Raw genomic sequence first — 24298 nt, 5'->3', positions numbered from 1 at the left:
TTGCACTATGTATCATAGTTCGCTTGCAGTACCAATTTATTTGTGCAAATTTGAGGGACACACAGCTGGCTGAGGGGAGGGGACCGGGGCCCTCCTCATTCACACGCCAGCATCGGGGCATGTACCTTACCTCCGCTTAGCTAGCGGACGAGAGAACTACTTAACAGATTTAAATCGGGTTTTTTCTATCACTTACTTGAACAATACAGTTGATTTTGCTACTTTTCTAATCACGCTAAGAATCATATTTCACTTGCAGGAGCGATATATTCACGCTAATCTGAGACAGAGTCTGCAGGCCAAGAGGAGGGGGAAGCATGACGTCAGGAGTGGGGAGCCAGATGGGGCCCTCCTCACTGTCCTGTTTCATTACTACGTGGGTGGAGCCGCAGGGGATGGCTAGTCTCTATATCTATATACAGGGTGGTCCAGATCTAATTATGCAATTTTCATTACGCCATAACTTATTAAGTTTATTACATAGAGAATTCACAACTGAATGGAGGACAAGTTTGACATTACATGGAAAATCAGTGAATTAATGCAATGTAAGTCCATTTTCATTTATTACAAGATATTTCAAATAGTTCTTTTGTCTTGCATTTTTTTTCTGCATAACATTAAAAGTTGCATATTTAGATCTGGACCACCCTATATATAAAATCTAATGTCTGTCTGTCCTCTTTTCATAACAGAACTACTTAACGGATTTAGATTGTGTTTTTTTCTATAATTTACTTGAACATTCCAGTTGATTTTGTGACTTCTCTCATTGCACTAAGTTACACAGCAGGCTGAGGGGAGGGGGAAGTGTGAAGTCAGGAGTGAAGAGCCAGGCGGGTCCCTCCTCATTCACGCACCAGCCTCTGTTTGAGTTGGTCTACCTCTCGCGACATGTTGGAGCGTAGCTTGCCTCTACTTAGCTAGTGATACCTGGTTGTTTGTTGATTTTTAAAGTTTGTCCTCTTTCACTGCTATGCGGGTGGAGCTGCAGGGGACATCACTGAATCACAATCTGATTATTTGGATGGTTACCTACCATGTACAGCATGTGGTTGGTCAACCAATCAGCAAATATCCACCATGTCCTCTCAGTTGTGAAAAGCAGAACATAGATATGTGATACAGTACCTGCCAAATAATACAAAGAGTACCCGACACGTGTTTCGCCCTAATTAGGACTTATCAGGTGTATGCACCTTTGCTGGTAGGTAGCCATCCAAATAATCAGATTGAGATTCAGACCTCTGCGGTGAGTTGGCACCCTGCCCAGGATTGGTTCCTGCCTTGTGCCCTGTGTTGGCTGGGATTGGCTCCGGCAGACCCCCGTGACCCTGTATTCGGATTCAGCGGGTTAGCACATGGATGAATGGATGGATTCAGACCTGTGAATGTAATACTCTGATCTTCACCCTGTCAAGTAAGAGAACCAGCCGTCTTGGTGCAATGTTAGAGGCTTTGCCTCAGGCACTAACGTCTGAGGTTTGATCCCCATAAAGGGAAGCAAAGGTGCATACACCTGATGAGCCTTAATTAGGCCAAAACATGTGTTGTGTACTCTTTGTATTATTTGGCAGGTATTGTATCGGATGCAAGTTCCAAAGTGAGCTGTGTTTTACAATGGCCTAACATTTAGTCATGTGTCCTTCCTATGTTCTTTCTAACAAACAGGCCCCAGTCAGTCAGAATCCACAGTATTATATTTTCCACCATCATTCTCAACACCTGGACACCCAAGGGGTGCGTTTTGAGCCCCCTACTGTATACTCTGATGAAATATGACTGAATATCTCATTATTCAAAGAATCACATAGTGAAATTTGCAAATGACAAAGCAGTGGTAGGTCTTGTCACTCATAATGATGAGCATACGGGACGGAAGTGGCTATACTGGAAGCTTGGTGTAAGGACAACAACCTTAGCATTAATGTCATGAAAACTAATGAAACGATTATGGACTTTTGGCAGACTGGCACTCTCCCTCCTCTCCCCCTTTACATCAATGGAGAAGAGGTTGAAATTGTCACCTTCAAATACATGGGTGTGCATATTACCTCTCTTGAAGTTACAATACTGTCTGGTTAAAAAAGCCCACGAACACATCTGCTTCATGAGGAGGCTGAAATGGGCTGGTCTGTGCCCCTCTATTCTGACCTCCTTTGACAAGTGTGTAGTACAGACCATCCTTACCTCCTGTATTACAGTGTGGTACAGCAGCTGCTCAGCTGCAGACAGGAGAGAACTGCGACAGGTAGCTAAGTCTGCCCAATGGATCGTCAGCAGCAGCCTACCCAGTATTGAGGATATTTACACCAGCAGGTGCAAAAGTAAAGCCTCCTCCATTATGGAAGATGTCATTCATCCTCCCATCGGAAAGAAAATTGCACAGCTTACTGACTAGCACTACCAGGTTGAAGAACAGCTTCTTCTTGGATGCTATTAGACTAATGAATACAACATCACTAAATCTGACTGTACATTCTTTATGATTCATACTACATTTTGCATTTTGTTTCAGTAGTCTTATGTAGTAAACTATTGCTACTGCCTTTTCACTTGCTGCTAATTACTAAGCATAATGGAATAATATTTACTTTAGCCATAGTTATCTTACTATATTTATGTATTAATGTTATTTAATTCTATTTATCGTTTATCTATGACACCTTTATCACAAAGTCTATGGGGTTATGGGTCAACTTTTTTATTATGTAGTTTTTTGTGTTTTTTTGTTAATGTGGTTATTATGGGCACTTTTTAATTACCAGTTTAATTTCATTTCTGCAGATGGATGTTGGAATGACAACAAGAGATTGTTGATATTTGATCATTCCAGCAGGAAGAGGCGGGTCCAGGCAGACAGACGTTAGAGATGTAGAGATGTTACAGCTGTCAGTCATCTGTTCTGCAGAGGAAGGAAGATAAAAGGCATTAGAACTCAGCACCAACCCCTGGAGCAGCAGGTAATTACAATCACCAGAGCTCTTAAGCTGTCCCTTGTGCGCATTCGTGTGACAATATATATATGTATATAAAACATCAAATACTAAAGAAAAAGAAAAATCTAATTAACTCATAGAAATCAATAAACAGAAAAAAGGTTGCAACTGCTAAATGAAACTACTTTGGTTTGGCATATAAAGACTTGTTAAGCCCTTGGGTTAAAACTGAGAATCAAGGGTGCCGAGCAAACACAACTAAGATAAATGCCAACATGTAGTTAAAGGCTCAAGTCTTCTTGAAAGTATCTTAGCTTCCTCTAAGACGAGGAAAAGAAAGACATAAAGTATGACACAGTAGAATGTCAATCTTCAAAGCCCAATACAGAGAAATGAAATTCACAGTCAAATGAGAGCAAGCAAAAGGGTCTTTTAACTATGTTGATTAGTTTTCCCCTAACTAACCTACAAAATACATGTTGTACATTGTAAATGAATACAATACATTGGTGTGCTAGCATCCATCTTAAATTTGAAGAACATGATGATACAATACATCACACAATTTCTGTGTCACGTAACTGGCAAAGGGAATAGCAATTGTGGTCATGAAAGACAAGCATAAGACGAAACACAGACGTCCTAAGATCACACTGATGGGCACATCACTGTTATAACACAACATTTTAAAATGCTCAACTGTACAATAACAAAAAGTACAGAAATGAGAAGAGGACTGAATGAAACCCTTATAAGTTACAACAGAAACCTTAGCAGTAAAGGAATAATTCAACAGCTTTCAAAGGCAGCCAAGCATGCTTGCTGAGGACAAATGCTGCTATATACTGAAAAATGTCAGAGTTGTTCACTGTTAATGAAGTTTAGGATCTTTCTAATATTATGTGCAAGGTCATGTTTATTGTCGTGTTATTGTTCAGTCAGTCAGAATTTTATTCATTTTCTGTTCATTGTATCATAGAACCTCAGTTAGCCCAGAACATTTTTTTGTGTTTTGTTACTTTATTGAAATCATTAGCTGTCTAATACTTCTAATGGTTTAAATGCTCTTTTGAACTATGCATTGCTTAACTTGTCGTACTTGTTTTGCAATATTCCTTTTTCCAGACAAACCAAACATATCCATCAGTGAAGCGTCAGGTTTTGGTTTGCACCACACCTCTAGCCCTGCCCACTTTATTATGTTGCTTAGCAACACTTTTTATTTGTGACAGTCTTTTGAAAGGTGGGGTGGATAGCTCAGTTGCAAGAAGAATGCCAAAACCTCGGCTTCATGGTCATGTCAATTTCATGAACCTGATGACTCAAACTTTTTGTTTCAATTTCAACAAAATTAATTAATGCTATAGATATAAAGCTACGGAAGTTTGTTCTTGAGCTCTTTCCAAACTCTTTCTCAGAGATGAAATCTTCCACTACTGATTCCAGGGGAAAGGAAAACAGCTTTCTAATATTTGCAGGCATATCATAGTCTTTTCTGCTCCAAAGATTTTATGCTCTGTTTTCTCTAGAGTTCCTACTTTATGTGTGCCATGCATCATAACAATATTCCAAAGTTTACTGTTCCACTTTTAGATTTTATCTCTAGTTACAGGCAAAAATTTCAGAACTGCTGTTGCTTTAATTTTCATTGTGTAGAAAGGTCTAATGCTGTTCTGTGTTCTCTAAGCCTATGAGCCTTCTGTTTACAATGTTACATTCCCATACTGTTGTGACCTGCAAGCAGAAAGAGTCAGGACTGAAAGTTGGACGTAGTGAAAATGTCGAGAGGTTTGGTAACCAAGAGATCAAGACTATCTTTCACTAATGCCAATCTTTAGTAAAGAATCAAAATCAATATGCCAGAAATTTAGCTATTTAAACCAAGGAAAGATTAAAGAATCAGTAACTACGTTTATCCAGATTTTGCATTCTTAAGGGATGCATTAACCAGCCTTTATGTGGTCACTCTAGATGTCACACACTGCACTCCCACCAATGAATTCTGTGAAAAATTCTCATGGAAGCAGCAATGCAAAATTGCAAAAAAAATGGCATCACAATATAACAATGAAAAAATTATCATTTTTCTCAGCAGACAGAAAAAAAAACCAAAATGGATGCATTTAGTGTAGGAAGGAATCAGAAAAACAAGATAAAAAAACTTAAAGTAAATACAAAATCAACTCACATACCTTATCAATGAAACTCAGGGTTGTGTGTGGATAGAGCTCATTCCAGTAGAACTGTACCCAGGAGCCTAACACACACTAACACACACATAAACTCACGCAATCACCTACACAAGGACTATTAAATTACCAATGAAACAAACATCTTTGGGAATATGGGAGGAAAACTGGAGTAACTGGAGGAAAATCCATACAGTCATGAGTAGATTGTGCAAACTCCACACAGACAACATCCAGGTGTAGAAATCAGACCCAGGAAGCTGGATCTGCAAGGCATCAGCACGGTCTGCTGCACCGCCCTGTTGTTCCTTATGTTTAGAAACATTTTAATTTGAACTATTTATGTTTTGTTTGCATTCATTTCAGGTCAGATAGAAAGTCATTCTATTTTTTAGGTTTATTTCTATCTCACACTATCTACTTGTCTTTATTACTCCCCAAAATCTGTGAAAAATAATGCATCTCTCACAAGACAACAAATGGTGGTCCTAGGTTGTTGTAACAACTTGGAGGTGAAGCTGGCTACTAACAGGTATTGTCAAGTTCTTCACACTGTTGCAGACACTGTTTATGCCCCCCCCCCCAATAAATAAGTAGGTATTGTCATTATGTGTTTCCTGAAGCACATGAACTATTTGTTTCATGTTGTTCTATGCATTTCATACATGACATCTTTTAAAGCAGTTAGTTGTCACGTGCAAATCTTGTCCTGCTGTCAAAATTTAGTGAGCAGCACTTTTATGTTGCACACTACATCTCAAAACAAAAAGAATAAGTCACATGTGCTCAGTGTAAAGAAGAATCTCTTTTCTTTTCAAAGTTGCAGATACAGCAGTCTAGGGGTCAGGAGAAAGTACCCCGACCTCAATCGTCTTTTATTGAATACTGACATGTCTTCCCTGCCAATTATTATATGATTTTCACAAAGTTCTACAGGTGCACATTAAAGTCTTTTGTCACCACTGGCAGCATAAAATCCTGGTATGGCACTTCTCCACTCTCCCTCTTAGTCCAATCCAGCAGAAGTTCTTCTCTGTGGGTGTCATCACTGCCAAACTGCCACTGGACTCTCACTGGAAAGCCTTTGTTTTTTTTCTCTTTTGACTCTAGGAAATCTTCTTTCTGTAATCTGATTCATCTGGAGCATTGAGGGTTAATGGTGCATCTGGCCCCAACATCAGGAAATTGCCTACATTTACCAAGCTTGTGGGTGACAAGATATCTGGTGAAGGGTCATAATGGCAGCTCATCCTCCTTGATGCCTCTTCTTTTTCAGTCCAGCTATGTACCACTGCTCTTTTTAATTAGTCAGTCACACAGACTCCATTTAGTCATTCTCTCTAGGGTTGACGAGGCTTGGGGGTGTTCACTGGCTGTTTTTAATTGTGTAATTTCACACATCCTGTTCCTTTATGGATTTCATTCATTCTGTTCAGCAATAGATGTGTTCATAAAAAAATCAACATATCTGTCCTGCATTTGTAAACAGCAAATTTATGCATGGATTTATACAGTCACTGCTACGGGTATGCAGAGGAATTCCAAACTTCCATTGGTGAAATAGGGTCTCCAAGAAGGTTAAAAGGCAAACATTACTAATGAAATAGGATAATTACTTAAGTCTGTCAGTTTGCAAATTGTGTCAACTTATAGCAGAGTTGCAAGGCAACAGCATCAGGGTATTTCAATGAATTAAGAAAATACTAACTGTGCTACCTGTTTAACACGAGTTGAAATCTAAGCAATCAACGTGGACTTCACCATTAATTTTTGTAGTGCACCAGCTACTGGAAAGTGTTTTGTAGTGCATGCAGTAGTGAAATGCATTGCATTTTTCATTCTAATAGATAAATAATAAAATATTTATAATAATAATTAATTACTAAAAATATTTTTGATACACTGTCTGTTGAAACGAAAAATGCAAACGCATATGTCCCTGTTATATGCCAATTGGTATGGTATTCTTAAAAGCAGTGTTAATGGTTGTGATGTGCCATCTGTTGGAATGACAAATGCAATGCATTTTTTTACTAAAAATATTTGTGATGCACCATCAGTTGGAATTACAGAGACATAGCAACTGGATGGACACACATACACAGACACTTGTCCTTTTATTAAGGTGGATAACTTTAAATAAAAAAGACAAAAGACAAACTTTGTTTCATGTTCCACAAATAGAGGTCTGAAAATAAAGCATAACGCATAACTAACATTTTGCTTAAAAGGTAAACTGGAAAATGAAGTTGTACATGAAATGGTTGAAAAATGATGGATTACACAAAGGCCATTTATTCTAACTAAAGGAATCAAGGTGCACATGTGGTAGAAATCAAACATATTAATTAAAGAAAGAAACTTATCCTCTAACAGGACAAGTCTGATAAAACCTTTTTCAGTCAGTAATCAAGCAGAATGAAAGCTTGTCCATCTATGTCATTTATTACTCCTGCAACTCCATGCTAAGGAGGGAGTATCTCTCACAGCAACATGATCAGAATGATCAGAGAAACAAAGGATAGAAGTTTCTTTTATAAACTATTCAGTTTACATACAGTGCCAGTCAATGCATACATTTTACACTGGTTGGTTCATTATTCTATATATATAAAATCCAACATATGTCTGTCTGTCTGTGAATCTGTCTGTCTGTATGTCGGTACGCGTTTCACGAGAGAACTCCTTAACGGATTTAGATCGTTTTTTTTTCTATAATTTGCTTGAACATTCCGGTTGATTTTGTGACTTCTCTCATTGTGCTAAGAATAACAGTTCACATGCGGTACCGATTTATATGCACGAATCCAAGAGACATGCAGCTGGCTGAGGCGAGGGGGGCGTGGCCCTCCTCACTCACGCACCAGCCTCGGGGTATTCACTTTACCTCCACTTAACTGCGGGCAGAGGGGAGGAGGAAGCCTGACATCAGAAGTGGGAAGCCGGGCAGGGCCCTTCTCACTGTCCTGTTTCACTACTACATGGGCAAAGCTACTGGGGATGGCTAGTATAAAATAAAAGTCAGCTTTATTTTATTCTTATTCTTCTTAAACCCTTTCGGTTGAGCCACCACCCTTGAAATTTCTGTGTATGTAACAACTGTCTATTTTAGTTGTCTGCAGGACTTCTGCTGATTTCCTTCATCTCTTAGTCATCTTTCAGTACATTTTGTGTAATACATCAACCTTTCATTCTGCTACATCCTTTGTTTATTTGACCATCTCAGTTCTTATATATTTCAGTGCACACTGCAAACCAAAATAATTAGCTATTGTTACCTCACACATATTTTATTATATTCTCACACACCATGGATGAAAATATGCAGATCTAACAATTATATAGCAAATAAACCTATATTGGCAGATCCAGCAAACATCAGTGAATTAAAAAAAATGAAGTAGTACACAAGAAGAAATTCTGAAGCACTGAGAAGAATGATGCAGCAGTTTAACCAAAAAAACTGACAGCAGTTGCTGGAGGAAGAGAAAATTGAACTGAACTACATCACCCTCAGAGCAATAACAGATGACTTTATACTACTGGAGGAAGTGGAATTAGCTAAGGGGAACTCGAAGTTGAGAAAGAGTGCAGAAAGCATCTAAAGTAAAATGACATTAGCCATCGTATATTAGGAATGTGCCCGAGTGAGTGAAGGACTCCCGTCTGAAGAACGAATCATTCTGAGGGTATATTACCTATATAACTAGTTTCACTAATGTATAAGACATCATGTTTGCCTTATTCAGTGAAGAACCTTATTAAAAAGCTGAGATGTGACCTAGGCTGTCTATGTTTGTAGGGTTAAAGGAAAGACTGGGGGATGACAGGTGGTGTCATTTTTTTGTGAGGGTAAAAGGTGTTTCGTCTAGCACAGTGAAGCAGCCAGATTTTCACAGGTCATTCCTTTAATTTTGTACTTTGTGTTTTAATTCACTTTGTCCATCTCTCTCTTGATATTTTGGAGTGTATAGCTAGTGGCTATACTGTCAGTTGCCAACAACATAAAAGTAATTTTTTTAGCATATACGTGTTTAAAGGATAACTATTATCATGTGTACAGAGTACCAAGTCAATGAATTTAAGCAGAGAAAGTGGCCTTGTAAGTGCTACTCTTTAAGACTCTGATCATCTTTCTCACGCACACACACACACGCACGCACACACACACACGCAGACACACGCACACACACTGCATGGGCTCTATCTCTTCTGATAGTGTCTGTCTTGTTGGACAGAATTTTCACAGCAAAATCACAATTGTTTCCAGTGCAAATCGAAGTGTCGCTGTTCTCTTAATTAACTTTAAAACAGAGCAGACTGAAGCAGTGGTTCTCATACTCAGCTCCGGTTATCCCCCCATGTGGCTGAAGGTTTTTGATATAACAAACTTCTGTCTTAATTGTACTCCACCATTAATTAATCTTGTTATTTCCTAGTTTCTGTGTTTCGGGGAGAATGTAGAAATTACCAAAACTAAGCTGGCTATATCCATCCATCCATTTTCCAACCTGCTGAATCCAAACACAGGGTCACGGGGGTCTGCTGGAGCCAATCCCAGCCAACAAGGCAGGAACCAATCCTGGGCAGGGTGCCAACCCACCGCAGGACACACACAAACACTAGGGACAATTTAGAATCACCAATCCACCTAACCGGCATGTCTTTGGACTGTGGGAGGAAACCCACGCAGACACGGGGAGAACATACAAACTCCACGCTGGGAGAACCCGGGAAGCGAACCCAAGTCTCCTAACTACCACAACATTTATTTATATAGCACATTTTCATACAAAAAATGTAGTTCAAAGTGCTTTACAAAATGAAGAATAGAAAAATAGAAGAGACAATAAAAAATAAAAGTAAGTTAACATTAATTAACATAGAATAAGTAAGGTCCAATGGCCAGGGTAGACAGAAAAAACAAAAAAAACTCCAGACGGCGGGAGAAAAAAAATAAAATCTGCAGGGATTCCAGACCAAGAGACGGCCCAGTCCCCTCTGGGCAATCTACCTAACATAAATGAAACAGTCCTCTGAAACAGTGCCGACCAAGCTGGGTATATTTTTAGGAGAATTGTGCGACATTTCTGTGTTCCATGAGGATAATTTTGCATTTTGTTTTGTTGTTAACTTTATTTTTCAAGATTTATATCACCATCATCAGGACTATCATTTTTCTTTTCCTGATTTTCTGATTTTTAATCTATTATTGACTAATGAACACCTTAGTAGTCCGACACAGAAGCAATTGCAGTCTTTCAGCATCCAGTGTCATTTGTTGGGAGTCCGCTGTACTAGGTATTAATTGTCATTATTAGAATACAATTAAAGTAACAAACGACGCAAAAAAGAAGGCAAATTAATAGGAAAACAACAAAAGAGATTTAAGCATTTAAAGCCATAGCAGAAGGGCCCACATAGTATTTCTAAATGTGTTATAAGTATAGAGATCACACACTTATGTTTTTCTAAATTTAGAATTAGAGAAGACAAAAAAGGTCAGCTAATCAAATGAGCTCAATCACTCAATGATTATGAAACTGGGGGCAACAAAAGCCAGCAGCCACATGGGGTCCCCAGGTGAGTTTGAGAATTGCTTGTGTAAAGTACATGTGAACCAAAAGATAGCTGAAATTTTTATGAATATGTTTGTGTTGTGTTTGCTGAAAGAATGAAAGGCAAACTAGAAATAATGTTGGTGACCAGGAGGAGAAGCATCAGAAAATCAAAAAAAGAGTCAATCTGTCCTATCGTTCATCTAAACTAAACTGCTAAACTGAAAATTTAGCCAAAAAATATCATGTAACACTAATAATGGGTTCTAATAACCATTTCCAGGGATTAATTTTGATTTATCCAGTTGTGACAATAACACTTCACACGTTCGAATGTCTTTGCAAAACATTATAATAATTGAAAAGGACACAAAAACTGTAAAACTATCAGAAAATAATGTCTAATTCAAAAACTCCTGCCAAAAATAAGCTCTGTAACCACAAAAACCCAAATCCAGATATATAATGTAATAACTAGAGCTCCAAGAGATAAGTAACTAAATTAAAATGAGATGAAACACACACAAGAGAACTCTAAATGAGGGTTTGACTGGAGAAGTTAGCTCCATAATTTATCTGCCCTTTTAAATTCACCAAACAAATTGGACCTGTGACGTATTAACTGGCACATAACAGCACATTACCAAATCCATCCTTCTTTTACTGTTTTAAATGTTTCACACAGGTTTCTACAATGTATAATCTTCATCACTTAAGCAATACAGGAAAAGTTAGACCTCTTATAACTTTACATGGTGCTGTGAAATTAATTCACACTTTTGTTTTTAGTTGACTAGATTACTGTAATGCACTCCTAACAGGACTACCTAAGAAGGCCATCAATCACTTGCAGTTAGGGCAGAATGAAGAAGCCAGAATCTTAACTAGAAAAAGAAAATCTGAGCACATCTCACCAGTTTTAGCGTCATTATACTGGGTACCTGTGTCATTCAGAATTGACTTTAAAATACTGCTAACGGTTTATAAAGCCTTAATTAATCTTGCTTTGTCCTTTATTTTGGAATGCCTATCCTCCTAAACTCCAATTTGTAACCTTAGATCTTCAAATGGAGGTCTGCTTATAATTCCAAGAGCCAGACTTAAAAGAAGTGGTGAGGCGGCGTTTTGCTGTTATGAACCTAAAATTTGGTATACTTTACCAATAGAAATTCAGCACGCTAATACTGTGGAATATTTTGTAAAACTGCTAAAAACTCAATACTTTAATCTTGCTTTTTCCTACCTATTTTTCAGTTGTATTCCTAATAGACTATAAGGATATAGAATTATCATATTCTTCTGAGATCTGCTATTTGTGCTGATCTCCACTATTATCTACTGTTACTTTCCTGTTCTTCTGTGCTTGTGATCTCCTCCACCACCACCTGATCAAGGCACCATGCAGCCTCCTAAGATGTTAGAATGACGGTGGTTACAGTTTGTCTAGTCCTTTAGTTTTGCTGGCTGATTTCTTAGACCTTTGTGTATTGTCACATAGGTGCACCTTGGGGACAGCTTAAAAGCTCGGGTGGTGGTAATTCTTCACCCATCCACAACATGGCACTGTTTATTAGTGCCTCATCTCTTTCATCCCTTACAGACTGGGTAACTGATAGCCCTACCACCTCTGATGTCACTTCCAGGTGTCCGTCCTCCTACACCCGTCCCTTCCTGCCTAGCTGAACTTAACCAGAAGTGTCATCATCTTGGAGCAGGCACTTTGAGACTTGCATCTATAAGATGTGTTTTTGCCCTTTCTCTGTTATGCTTGTCTATTTTTTTTTCATTACATCATCAATGCCTGTTCTATCCTGGCTACCTTTCTTGTTTTGAATAAAAATTCACCACATCAAGCAGATAAAAATGCTAGCCTTTGTGGTATGCAGTTATGGTTAATAAGTATAATGTATCAGCTGCGTGACTGCTGGGAGAAGAGACAGAGTCAAAACCTGAATTGTCAGACTTAAAACAGGTGTGCAAGGTGTACAGTCTTTATAAAACCTTTGGGAAGACAAATGAAGGAGAATCTGCATCATGAAATGGATAAGTGAGAGGAAGTGCTGGAGTAACAATCATCCTTTGAGTAGAGGGGGATGATTAAGATAGGTAGCATGTATAATATACTGTATACCTACAATAGGAAGGTATAGTAGGTGCTTCAGGATGTAGCATTGATAATTTTAAATAAAGATGCATGGATCAGGATTAATTACATTTTGTCATGATTTCGAGTTCCAAACATTCGATAATGGGTGTAAAGCTCCCAAAATATTTCACCAGCAGACTAGAACCTCCACCAAGCAGCCAGAATACCCTCACACCAATCCACCCAGTCACCCAAATGTTACATGCAAGCTTTGGCCGAAACAGGTCTATAAATGGGAAGCTGGCTTTAAAAATTCAACATACAAACAAAGTCTCAAGAAATATCTACAATGCTTCAAGAAAGAGAGAAACCATGAAAACTCTGACTTGTGAAGGCAAGTCTTACAAAGATTTTTTATAAATAAAGGCATTTATTACAAACATATAAAAAGCAATAAAAATGCTTGAAGGACCAAAGAAAAATGATATGCCTTTGAGGCATTCCACAAGTGAACAAGTCCAAATACACAAATCCAAAGGCAAATTCAAAAAATGAGTAAAAGAATCAAAAAAAAAAAAAAACACACTCAATGCACTTCTAAAGAATCAGCTCTCAAATTCAGGCTATTGGTGGTCCTACCCACAAAATTAATGGTGCATAAGAACAATACTAAATATATAAAAACACAACATTTACAATTGAATTATTTTGGGAAACAAAATCAAAGAAAAAACATGATCCTACATAAAGGGAAACAAATAACAGAAATAATAATAACTTAATAAATAACAAATTAAATATGAAATATACAAGATAATATACTCGGGCCAAGGCAATTACTCTGACTGAACAACACCTTTGATGCATGTGTCTTAATGCTATTATTCCAGTGTCTATTATTATTTAGCACAAAAAAACTGTCTTGCTAATGCAAAAAATGAACACTCAAATACGAGAAATGTGGTCACAGGCAAATGTTTTACTGAGTTTTAGTCAATACGTAATATTTATTTGATGCTTATCATGTTGATTGCCTTGAATTATCTTGACACTAAAAGCTATCATGGGTGGCACAGTGGTGCAGTGGGTAGTGCTGCTGCCTCGCAGTTAGGAGACCCGGGTCCTCCCTGCATGGAGTTTATATGTTTTCCCCATGTCTGCGTGGGTTTCCTCCAGGCACTCCAGTTTCCTCCCACAGTCTAAAGACATGCAGGTTAGGTGCATTGGCGATTCAAAATTGTCCCTAGTATGTGCTTGGTGTGTGGGTGTGTGTGTGTGTGCACCCTGCGGTGGGCTAGCGCCCTGCCCAGGGTTTGTTTCCTGCCTTGCGCCCGGTGTTGGCTAGGATTGGCTCCAGCAGACCCCCATGACCCAGTAGTTAGGATATAGCAGGTTGGATAATGGATAGATGGATGAAAATGTTATCATTGCTGTGTAGATTGGAAAACTCTGTTTATATACAGTGCCCTCCATAATGTTTGGGACAAAGACACATTTTTCTTTTAAGTACCCCTTTGCACCACCATTTAAAATTACAAATCAAGCAATTGAGACACAATTAAAGTGCTCATTGCAGACTTTCCTTTAGGGGTATTTGCATACATTTCGGTCACAGCATGTAGAAATTGCAAAACTTTTTATACAAGGGCTTCGCAATTCAGGGTGCCATAATGTTTGGGACATAGCAATGGCAGGTCTATTAAAGCAGTCATATTAAGTACTTTGTCACATATCCCTTGCATGCAATTAATGCTTGAAGTCTGTTATTCATAGACATCACCAGTGGCGTAGCTCAAGTTCGTGCCACTCGGGGCGGCGCTTCAATTTGCCGCCCTCTAACATATATGAATATGTTAACCTATTTAAATAGAAAGTAAAAATGACATATAGAGAAAAATTAAGATAGAGAAACAGCAATAATTTTTCACATATAATTATTTATAAGCATCGACTAGACAAAAATATAGTATAGATGCACTAATAAGCCGTGTTCTAATTATTAGTTTAATATAATTATGCTGCGAAAACCTGATCCAGTGTAGTGTACAATAGATAGGTGGCGATGTTTTCTGCGCAGAGCAAGAACGCATTCGGATTGATAATGAAACAAAATTATAAATTAAAAATTAGTTGTTTATCTTCCTAGAAATTATTATCAGTGTAAGGTTTATGTTTATTTTTGTTATTGCCTTATAAATTTCAACTGCTGTATCTGATGCCGTCACAGAAGGAGAGTCTGAAAATTATTTTTGAAGCATTTGTCGATAAAAATCTGATTTTTTTTTTTTTTATTTTTCTGAAACCTGCTGCTTACACACAAATTGTACTGAGCCTTTTGGCCAGTAATGCCTCCCCCTAAAATCGTGCCTCCCGGGGCAGACCGTCCGCCCCTAGCTACGCCACTGTCACCAGGTGCTGTGTATCTTTTCTGGTGATGCTCTGCTGAGCCTCTAATGCAGCCATGTTTGGCTCCTGCTTGTATCGGGGGCTTGTCCCCTTAAGTTTTCTCTTCAGCATATTGAAGTCATGCTCAGTTGGTTTTAAATTGGGTGACTGGCTTGGCCATTGAAGAGTTCTCAGCTTTTTAGCTTTGAAAAACTCCTGTGTTTCCTTAGAAGTACTTTTGAGATCATCATCTTGTTGTAGAATGAAGTGCCATTCATTGCATTTTAAGCAATTTACTGGAACATCAACAGAATACATGTTTCTTTACACCTCAGAATTCATTGTGCAACTGCGATCAGCAGTTACATCATCAATGAAGATACAGTAAGTGTGCCAGTGCCTGTGGCAGCCATACATGCCCAAGCCATATTACCTCCACCACCATGTTTAACAGATGAGGTGGTATGCTCTGGCTAAATCCCCTACTAAGTGGGGAGGCTTGCATACATGTCATCATCCAACACATTGTACTCATGCACCACTATACTGTGGTTTTTATTGCCCAGTCTTCTGTTTTTTCAGACACTCTTTGTTTGAATTACCCCAGTCTGAAATTACTTTAGAGCAGAGGTCCCCAACTCCAGTCCTGGAGGGCCCCAGTGGCTGCAGGTTTCCATCCTAACCCTATTCTTAATTAGTGACCTGTTTTTACTGCTAATTAACTTCTTTTGAATTCATTTTAATTGATTTGTTTTTTAAGATTTGTTCCCCCAAATTTCTTCATAATTCCTTTGAATTGCTCCATTTCTTTCCTTAAATGGCACTCAGACAGAAATGAAATGTTAAGTGAGTGAGCCAACAGAGGACCAACCAAGTCAGGGCCTCAAACTCCAACCAATTTCACTTTAACCAGTTGCTTAATTAACAATTCTTGTTGTTAATTAAACCCACTCTTTAATTCCATGGCTTGTTGTTGCTCTCATTGTGCAATAGTATACGTTTCTCAAATTGTTGATTTTCTCTTTTCTAAGAACAGTGTTAAAATGTTTTGGTGACCTGAGCAGATCAACATTCCTGTGACCTTCACCTTTCTTTATTTTCAAATATTGTATAATCAACAATGTTTGTCATGTTTTGCTAGTCATGTTTTGGTTCATTTTGTATCTCGTTATTGTTTGACTGCTAATTAAGGAACAAGAAACAATTAAGGGGTCTAAGTCTCCAAGAACAAGTCAAATAAATTTAATTCAAAAGAAGATAATTAGCAGCAAAAACAGGTCACTAATTAAGAAAAGGGTTAGAATGAAAACCTGCAGCCACTGGGGTCCTCCAGGACCGTAGTTGGGGACCCCAGCTTTAGAACAACCCTCAAAGCTACTCATATAGACAAGAATGTCCTCTGAGTGTCCTGTAGTGGTCTCTGTAGAGATTTCTCACTATCCGTGTATCCCTGGCTCCCCACTACTGAATTAAAAGGCCAGGTGACCTTGGCAGGACGGCACTGTGGTGCAGTGGTAGCGTCACAGTAAGGAGTCCTGGGTTCACTTCCCGGGTCCTCCCTGCATGTTCTCCCCATTTCTGCTCCGGTTTCCTCCCACAGTCCAAACACATGCAGGTTAGGTGCATTGGCGATCCTAAATTGTCCCTAGTGTGTTTGGTGTGTGTGTGTGCCCTGCATTGGGCTGGCACCCTGCCTGGGATTTGCTCCTGCCTTGCGCCCTGTGTTGGCTGGGATAGGCTCCAGCAGACCCTCATGACCCTGTGTTTCGATATAGCAGGTTGGCTAATGGATGGACGGAAGGACAGGTGACCTTGGCATAATGTGGCACCTGGAAGGGCTGTCTAGTTATCAATATTACTTGGAAGGGCTGTCTAATGATCAGTATCATCTCATTTTTTTGTAATGAGAGCACTGCTGCGTCAGTTGCTTGTTGTTTGCCGGGCTTATGCTTTTTCACCAGGAATGAGTATAATCAGCATTTTCTTGTACTGTATAATGCTGGGAAGCAACAAGATGAGACTTCGTATCCTGCCAAGCTGATAACCAAAGATAGCTAAACAATGTTAAACTGTTAAAGCATTGGAAAATTTAATAGATTTAAAACTCAGCACTTGCAAAAAAAACACTTGTGCAAAACATCCTTTAGTAATGAGCATCAGAAAACAAAGGACTATACAAAATACATTTGGCTAAGTAGAAGTATTTTCCATAAAGTTTCAAATTTCACTGAAATCCAGATTAATTCTGCACTTCCTTATGGATTGTAGGTTGTGTGTCCTGCTATTATTTTTAACTCACCTAGAGAAAAGGAAGGAAGCATCTAGAAATTATCTAGAGCACGTAAGAGCTCAAAATAGCTTGCATACTCATTCACTGCACAAACACTGCGTTTATTCACACAGCAGACATTCACCTACGTCTCAGCTGGACGATTATTTCAGATCTCTGAATGAATCATGCGCTGTGTTTCCCAAAGCACGACAAGGGAGACCTCTGTGAATATTAAACAGTGGGTCTCTGGATGAAGCTGCCAACATAAGACATGATGCAGTCAAATCCAAAGATGGAAGAGCTGATTCCACACTGCCGTTTTCATTATGAACTGTGGGCACTGCAAATCGAGGAATAATAAGGAAAATAATGTCTTCAGGATTTGGGAAATAATATGATACTGTACTACGATGTTATTATTGCTAATTTCTTTTTTTCTCATGTAAAGTGGATTCAGAAAGTATTCAGACCCCTTCATTTTCTGTACACTTTAATGTGCTGTAGAATTAATTTTAAATGTATAAATCTGCAGTTTTTGCTCATAAATCTACACTCAATAACCATATAACCAGGTGAGGTCAGGTTGGGGAGCATGCACTGGTACAGTGTGTTGCCACACTCACCACATGACAAAACAGCTCGGGATCCCGGTTGGCAAACCTCACAGCCAAACACATTGCCCAGTTCCACCCTCTGGACATGACCCTTTATCTGCTGCGGCCAGGTGTTACATGGTCATCCTCAACAATGAGGATCCTGTAAGCCATAGTGCCAACGCTGATGTTCCCTCACAATGCAGATAATGTGTCTCATTCGGGACTCCATGAGCAACTGTTCCTTTGACACAAAGTCAAACCAGCGGTAACCAAGGACTCTCCGAAGAGACACAGCACCAAAGGTATCTCAGGTCACTTGATAGCATCCATGTCTCTCAACCATGTAGCAAAACAGGAAGCACCAGGGCTTTAAAAACTTGGACCTTCATCCTTTTGTAGAGATATTTAGAGCACCACACACCCCTTTCCAGCGACCTCATGACCCCTCATGCTGAGGTAAGTAAAACTCTCAATAAGGTTTACACTGCTGATGGCTGTGCTCAAGATGTCATTAAAGGCCTGGATTTTGTTTTTTATCCAGGACACTCACAAGCCAAACCACTCAGACTCCTCACTCAGTCTCTCAAGAGCCCCAAACAGACCTTCCATTGACTCCACAAATATCACAGCATCGTTGGCAAAGTCAAGATCAGTGAATTTCTCTTCACCAATAGATGTCCAGTAGCCACTGGACCTCACAACCCTGTCCAACACCCAGTCCATGATGGCATTGAACACAGTAAGAGCAAGAACACAGCCCTGACAAACCCCAGAATCAACTGGGAAAAACATAGCAGTTCTTCCTCCACTCTGCATAGCACTCACAGTACCAGTGTACAGGCCGGCCATGATATCCAGCAACTTTGAGGGGATTCTGCAAAGTCTCAGGATGTCCCACAGGGCAGTTCAATCAAATGAGTTGAACACTTTACAAAAATCTACAAAGGGTGCAAAGAAGCTCTGCAGGTATTTGCGTTTGTGCTCCATGAGAACCTTTAGTGACAGAATATTGAAGGTGTAAAATCAGACTGCTTCGGTCACTGGTAGGTGAGCAAGTGATCACAGATCCTAATGAGGATGACCCTTGCAAGGACCTTATCTAGTACCTAGAGCAGTGTTATCCCCCTGTAGTTGCCACAATCCAGGCGATTACTCTTCCCTTTCCAGACAAGGATGGCAAGTCCTGTTTTCCAGTCAGTTGGGATGACGCCTGTCTTTTGGACATTTGGCCAACTCCATTTCACAAATATTGAGGCCGCTCTGCTCCTGGAAACACTTTAGAAATGGTTTATTACCCTTACCGTAATCTGTGCCTCACAACAATTTTATTATGGAGGTCTAAAGTTGCTCAGACTTTATGGCTTGGTTTTTGTCATGACAGTCAATGTGAATTTTGGGGCCTTATATACACAGGTGAGCACCTTTCTAAACAATGTCCAATCAATTTAATTTGCCACAGATAGACTTCAATTAAGTTCTAGCCGCATCTTGAGGATGCACCTGAACACAGCAAAAGGTCTGAATAATTAAATAATGAGAGTTTAGATGCCACACAGGCTGGACGGATGTCCCGGCCAGGAAAGGAAGTGGAACCGGAAAGAAGAACGGGACAGACAGCCTCTATAAAAGCAGGGAGATTGCTAAAGAACTGTTATACCCCCAGTATCCTAAATGCAGCAGTCCCAGATATCTCCACCCAGTGGGAAGCCAGGAGGGCATGCTGGGAAATCTCGTCTGGCAAGGTAGCCCTGCTGGTATCATGGGGTGCCACAAGAGGGCGTTCCAGAGAAACAAGCTCCCTACGTAAATAATGGACTTCCGTGTGACCCGGAAGTACTTTCATCGGGCAATCGCCCTGGCACCAGAAGTACTCCTGGGTCTATAATAAAAGGGACCACACTCCCTTACTCAGGCGAGTCAGAGCTGGGTGGTAGAGAGGCAACACTTGACTGAAGGAGGGCAGTGCAGTGGTGAGAGGAAAAGAACCAATGTTTTGAAGAGAGTTGGTAATATTTTGGAGATATTTAAATAAAACCCTTCATTTATTTGATAAACAACTCTGTTTTGGTGATTGTGTTGGGGTTTGGGGGTCTCAGACACCCAGGGCTTATTACAGAGAGTTTCTTTTAATTTTTAATAAAATTGCAAAGTGTTCTGAAAAACATATTTTCACTTTGTTATTATATGTTATTGGGTGTAGATTGATGGGAAATAATGGTAGATTCATCCATTTAAAATTAAATCTACAACACAATAAAATGTGAAGGGTTCTGTTTACTTTCAGAATCCACTGTATGTGTGCAAGTTCTGATGGCATGTAGGTAAGTCTTTAAATATGCAATATATTTTTTCATTAAAATACTGTGGGAGAGGAATGAGGTTTCTCATACTAAGGAGTTTGAAAGTATTCAACATTTTGTTCTTATTAGTTTTGTGGTTCATGCCCACCTGCCAATAGTGACATGCTTACTCCAAAAACTGTCACAGATGGCTCCCAGGCTGCCGTGACAAGCAGTATCTTGATGATACTGATCCTAACAGTTATTTAGAAAGGCTTAATTACTTTTTTCATTAACATTTTCTCAGGGGAGGTAAATCAATGTTCAAACATAATGAACATCAATACACATCTGTCCTAGGGAGACATCTAAGACCGCTAGTAGGGAGTGGGGTCATGTCTACCTTAATTACCCAAATAACAATCCCTTCCAAATATAGTCATTTTCTCCTCACCATATTCTTGTTCCTTCAGTGGCCTTGCTATGCTCTCACTCCAAAATTAATCCATGGCCAGAACATTCTCCAGACCCTGGTCACCAGCTAGATAGTATAATAAGCAGTAAGGTATGTACTTCCACATTAGTAAGCCAGTGATCTTTACTTTGTGACAAAAAGGTGAAAGAAAAATCAGTAACTAAATGAAATATCAACTCATTAACCTATTCTCTAAATGGTGGCACCCGTCCTGAGAGCATTGGATGCAACATGGCAACCAACTCAAAATGAGACTCCAGTTCATCACATTGCATACACACTCTTGCACCAACACTACAGAGTCAACTTAGAGTCACCAATCAACCTAACCCCAATGTCTTTGTGATGTGCAAGGAGAATCCTGCCAGAGATGTTTCATCTATAAACTCTTTACAGGAAAAACTGGTCCAGGATTCAAACCCTGCCACCTAGGACTACAAAACTTTGCTGCTTACTTAAGATGATTTTTTTTCCTATCAATATAACTAAAAATCATTTTAAACAAAAAATGGCATGCCTGCTCTAACACATGTGCAGGACATATTCAACCATGACAGAATATTGCCTGTAGTGACATAACTTACAATCCCATGTTTCCAAAAAAGTAATGTAATAGTTTTGCCAGCACATAAGATAAACATTGTAAAAAAAGATTGTTGTAGGGACTGAAATAGTGACATCTACTGGCTTGGGCCGGAAATGCAGTAGGATTCTAAAAACCTTCACTCTCTAATAAAATCCATCCATCCATTATCCAACCTGCTATATCCGAACTACAGGGTCACCTGGAGCCAAACCCAGGGCACAAGGCAGCAATCAAACCCCGGGCAGGGCGCCAGCCCACCGCAGGGCACACACACACACACCAAGCACACACTAGGGACAATTTAAAATTGCCGATTCACCTAACCTGCATGTCTTTGGACAGGGGGGGAAATCGAAGTACCCAGAGGAAACCCACATAGATACTGGGAGAACATGCATACTCCATGCAGGGAGGACCCAGGAAGCGAACCCAGGTCCCCTAACTGTGAGGCAGCAGCGCTACCCACTGCGTCACCATGCCACCCCTAATAAAATCTCTCCTACAAATGCAATCACAAGTCTCAAAAGCCATAAGGCAGAATGGACAGACTACAATGTGCAGAAAGGAAAATGGAAGAGAGAGAAAGAGCAAAATGAGAAATTGATTGTCTTCCCATGGTCATGTATTAGTGTTTCTCTTCTGGCTAGGGTTCAAAGTCATGTTCCTTGTCTGTTTTGTCAATTTTTGTGCCATTTATTTATATTAAGTTTTCTTTTGTTTATTATGTGCATTATTATTTGTTTTTGTCTGTGATTTGAAAATGCCTTGGTCACATCCTATGTTGCAGAGGTTAAGGCTTTGGACCTCAAACCTGGGGTTGTGGGTTCAAAACCTGCTATTAACACTGTGTGACCCTGAGCAAGTCACTTTACCTGTCTGTGCTCCAATTAAGCAAAGAAATGAAACCAATTGTATCTCAAAAGTTGTAAGTCCCTTTGGATAAAGGTGTTGACCAGATAAATGTGTTTTATGGGTGGTCCCCCAAGATGTACTGCCCCCACCCTATAAATCTGGGGGGGAGGTCTCCCGTAATTCATGGCAGTTTGTTTTTAATGCACTAGGCAGTGGAGTGTACACTTGTGTTTCTGTTGTGCTTATTGTGATTTCCTGGACAGTGTTAGAAAATAAGAAACATAAGAAATATGACAAACAGGAATAGACTATCAAGTCCATTAAGCCCATTTGTTTAGCTAATAGCTAAGCTGTCACAATGTCCCAGTATCTCATCCAAATTCTGCTTAACGTCTGTCAAGGTTTCTGCATGGTGTTTGCTGTGGATTGCCTTGCCTTCTCATGCAGCTTCTTTTGCTACAGAACATTTTTGTTAAAAATATTTTTTTTTATTTTATTAAGATTCTTCAAGATCCTTTTTGTTTCAGGTCAGGGTTTAGATGGTAATCTCCCCTAGAGGGCAATTTTGGAAATATTTATGGGACTTACTTGCTTTTGGGACTACCAGTCCATGACACCGATAAATTGAACATTCACAACAACAATTTCTTATAGTTAGGTGTTAAAAAAATTAATTTGGCTCTTTTTGTTTTGTCATATATCTGTGTACTTTGTAGCAATTGTGGAGCCCCACTAAATTTTCAAACCTCTTCCTTTGTTCTTTCCAAGTCATGATCTTCTCTTAACCCTCATTTATAACTACTTTCTAACTTTATAGCACTGAAGTATCTGAAGCTTCTGCTGTATGTATAACCCTCTTTAAGACCTGCTGCAGTGGGGTTGAGTTCTGAACATAGATAATCCTCATTCCTGAATGTATTTTTATCTACTATTGTGTTATGCATTTGCTTGTGTGTTTTGGTTGTTTGTCCCACTGTGTGATGATTTCGAATGAAGCCTTAACTGCCTGTCTCACATTTTCCTTTAGTATACATTGATGTGGTATGCTTAGCAGGCTCCGTAATATCTGTCTATCTATCTATCTATCTATCTATCTATCTATCTATCTATCTATCTATCTATCTATCTATCTATCTATCTAATAAGGTTGTGTTCAGGTTATGACGCTCCAAACCAGGCATAGTCCATTGGTCAGCACAGCCACCGCTACCATTTTATTTGATGTTCTTCTGGTCACAACCATTACAATCCAACACCTTCAATTTTCATTCATTTTTCCAGAGCAAATTATTCTGGATGACGTTTGATTCACTTAAGTGTCTCTCGTTTACTCTTTCAGATAGTTAGTTGTCGATAGCAGAAGCATCTTCTTTGATGTTCTTTTGTAAAATTCTTTTATTTTTAATTGTTTTGGTCAACCTTATTATACTTGACATTTTGCTAAAGGAGAGAGGTTTTAGTTTTTTGGATGAAACAATGAAATACATTGAGAGCAAAGACAGTCAAATACAGAAAAAGACACTTATGAGTAGATTGACATATACATCATACATTATTAGTTTATAGATTATTTTTCATACCATGGAATGATAGACACCACATTGTTTTGGAGTGAACTTTTTATGGGACTGTCATAGATTTCTTTTAATCTAGGCTTTGCCATGCTATACCCTTTTAATGATCATATTTCTACTCTCGGCTATATCTAATTTGTGCTGCTTGCCTCTGATCTCGCTCATGTCATTGCGCCTGCCTCCCATGCCTCCCAGCTTGAATTGGCTTACTAAAAGTTTCTTGAGATAGGCTAGCTTGTTTGCCATAATTCAGTTCACTAACAGCCTCAGAATCATTTAGATTCATAAATACAAAACAGTAATGGAAAATTGTAAAACCATTTACGTTCTCAAGCTTATGTATCCACTTGAATAGAGTACTAAAGTATGGATTCCAGATTATGAGCTTCATTTTGCATCTCCACCATGTCCATTTTAATTCTCTAAATCTGCAGATATGTTTCATATTCCTGGTCACTTCACCCTTGTGCTTGATTTCTTTTATAGCTACTAATGGGCATTTTAAGA

General features: G+C 39.1%; 1 long non-coding RNA gene across 1 annotated transcript in view; it reads left to right on the top strand.

The window, feature by feature from the left end:
- The first annotated feature begins 2791 nt into the window (after window positions 1–2791).
- The window catches only part of LOC120537359, a 36962-nt gene continuing 15455 nt past the window's right edge, over window positions 2792–24298 (top strand). Inside the window, exon 1 of the long non-coding RNA XR_005635305.1 lies at window positions 2792–2963. This is a non-coding gene — a long non-coding RNA (uncharacterized LOC120537359). The remainder of the gene's footprint in view (window positions 2964–24298) is intronic.

The sequence above is a fragment of the Polypterus senegalus genome, chromosome 10 (assembly GCF_016835505.1).
Source record: "Polypterus senegalus isolate Bchr_013 chromosome 10, ASM1683550v1, whole genome shotgun sequence".
Taxonomy (NCBI): domain Eukaryota; kingdom Metazoa; phylum Chordata; class Cladistia; order Polypteriformes; family Polypteridae; genus Polypterus; species Polypterus senegalus.
Note: the sequence above shows the minus strand (reverse complement) of the source record. Positions and strands in the feature narration are given on the sequence as shown.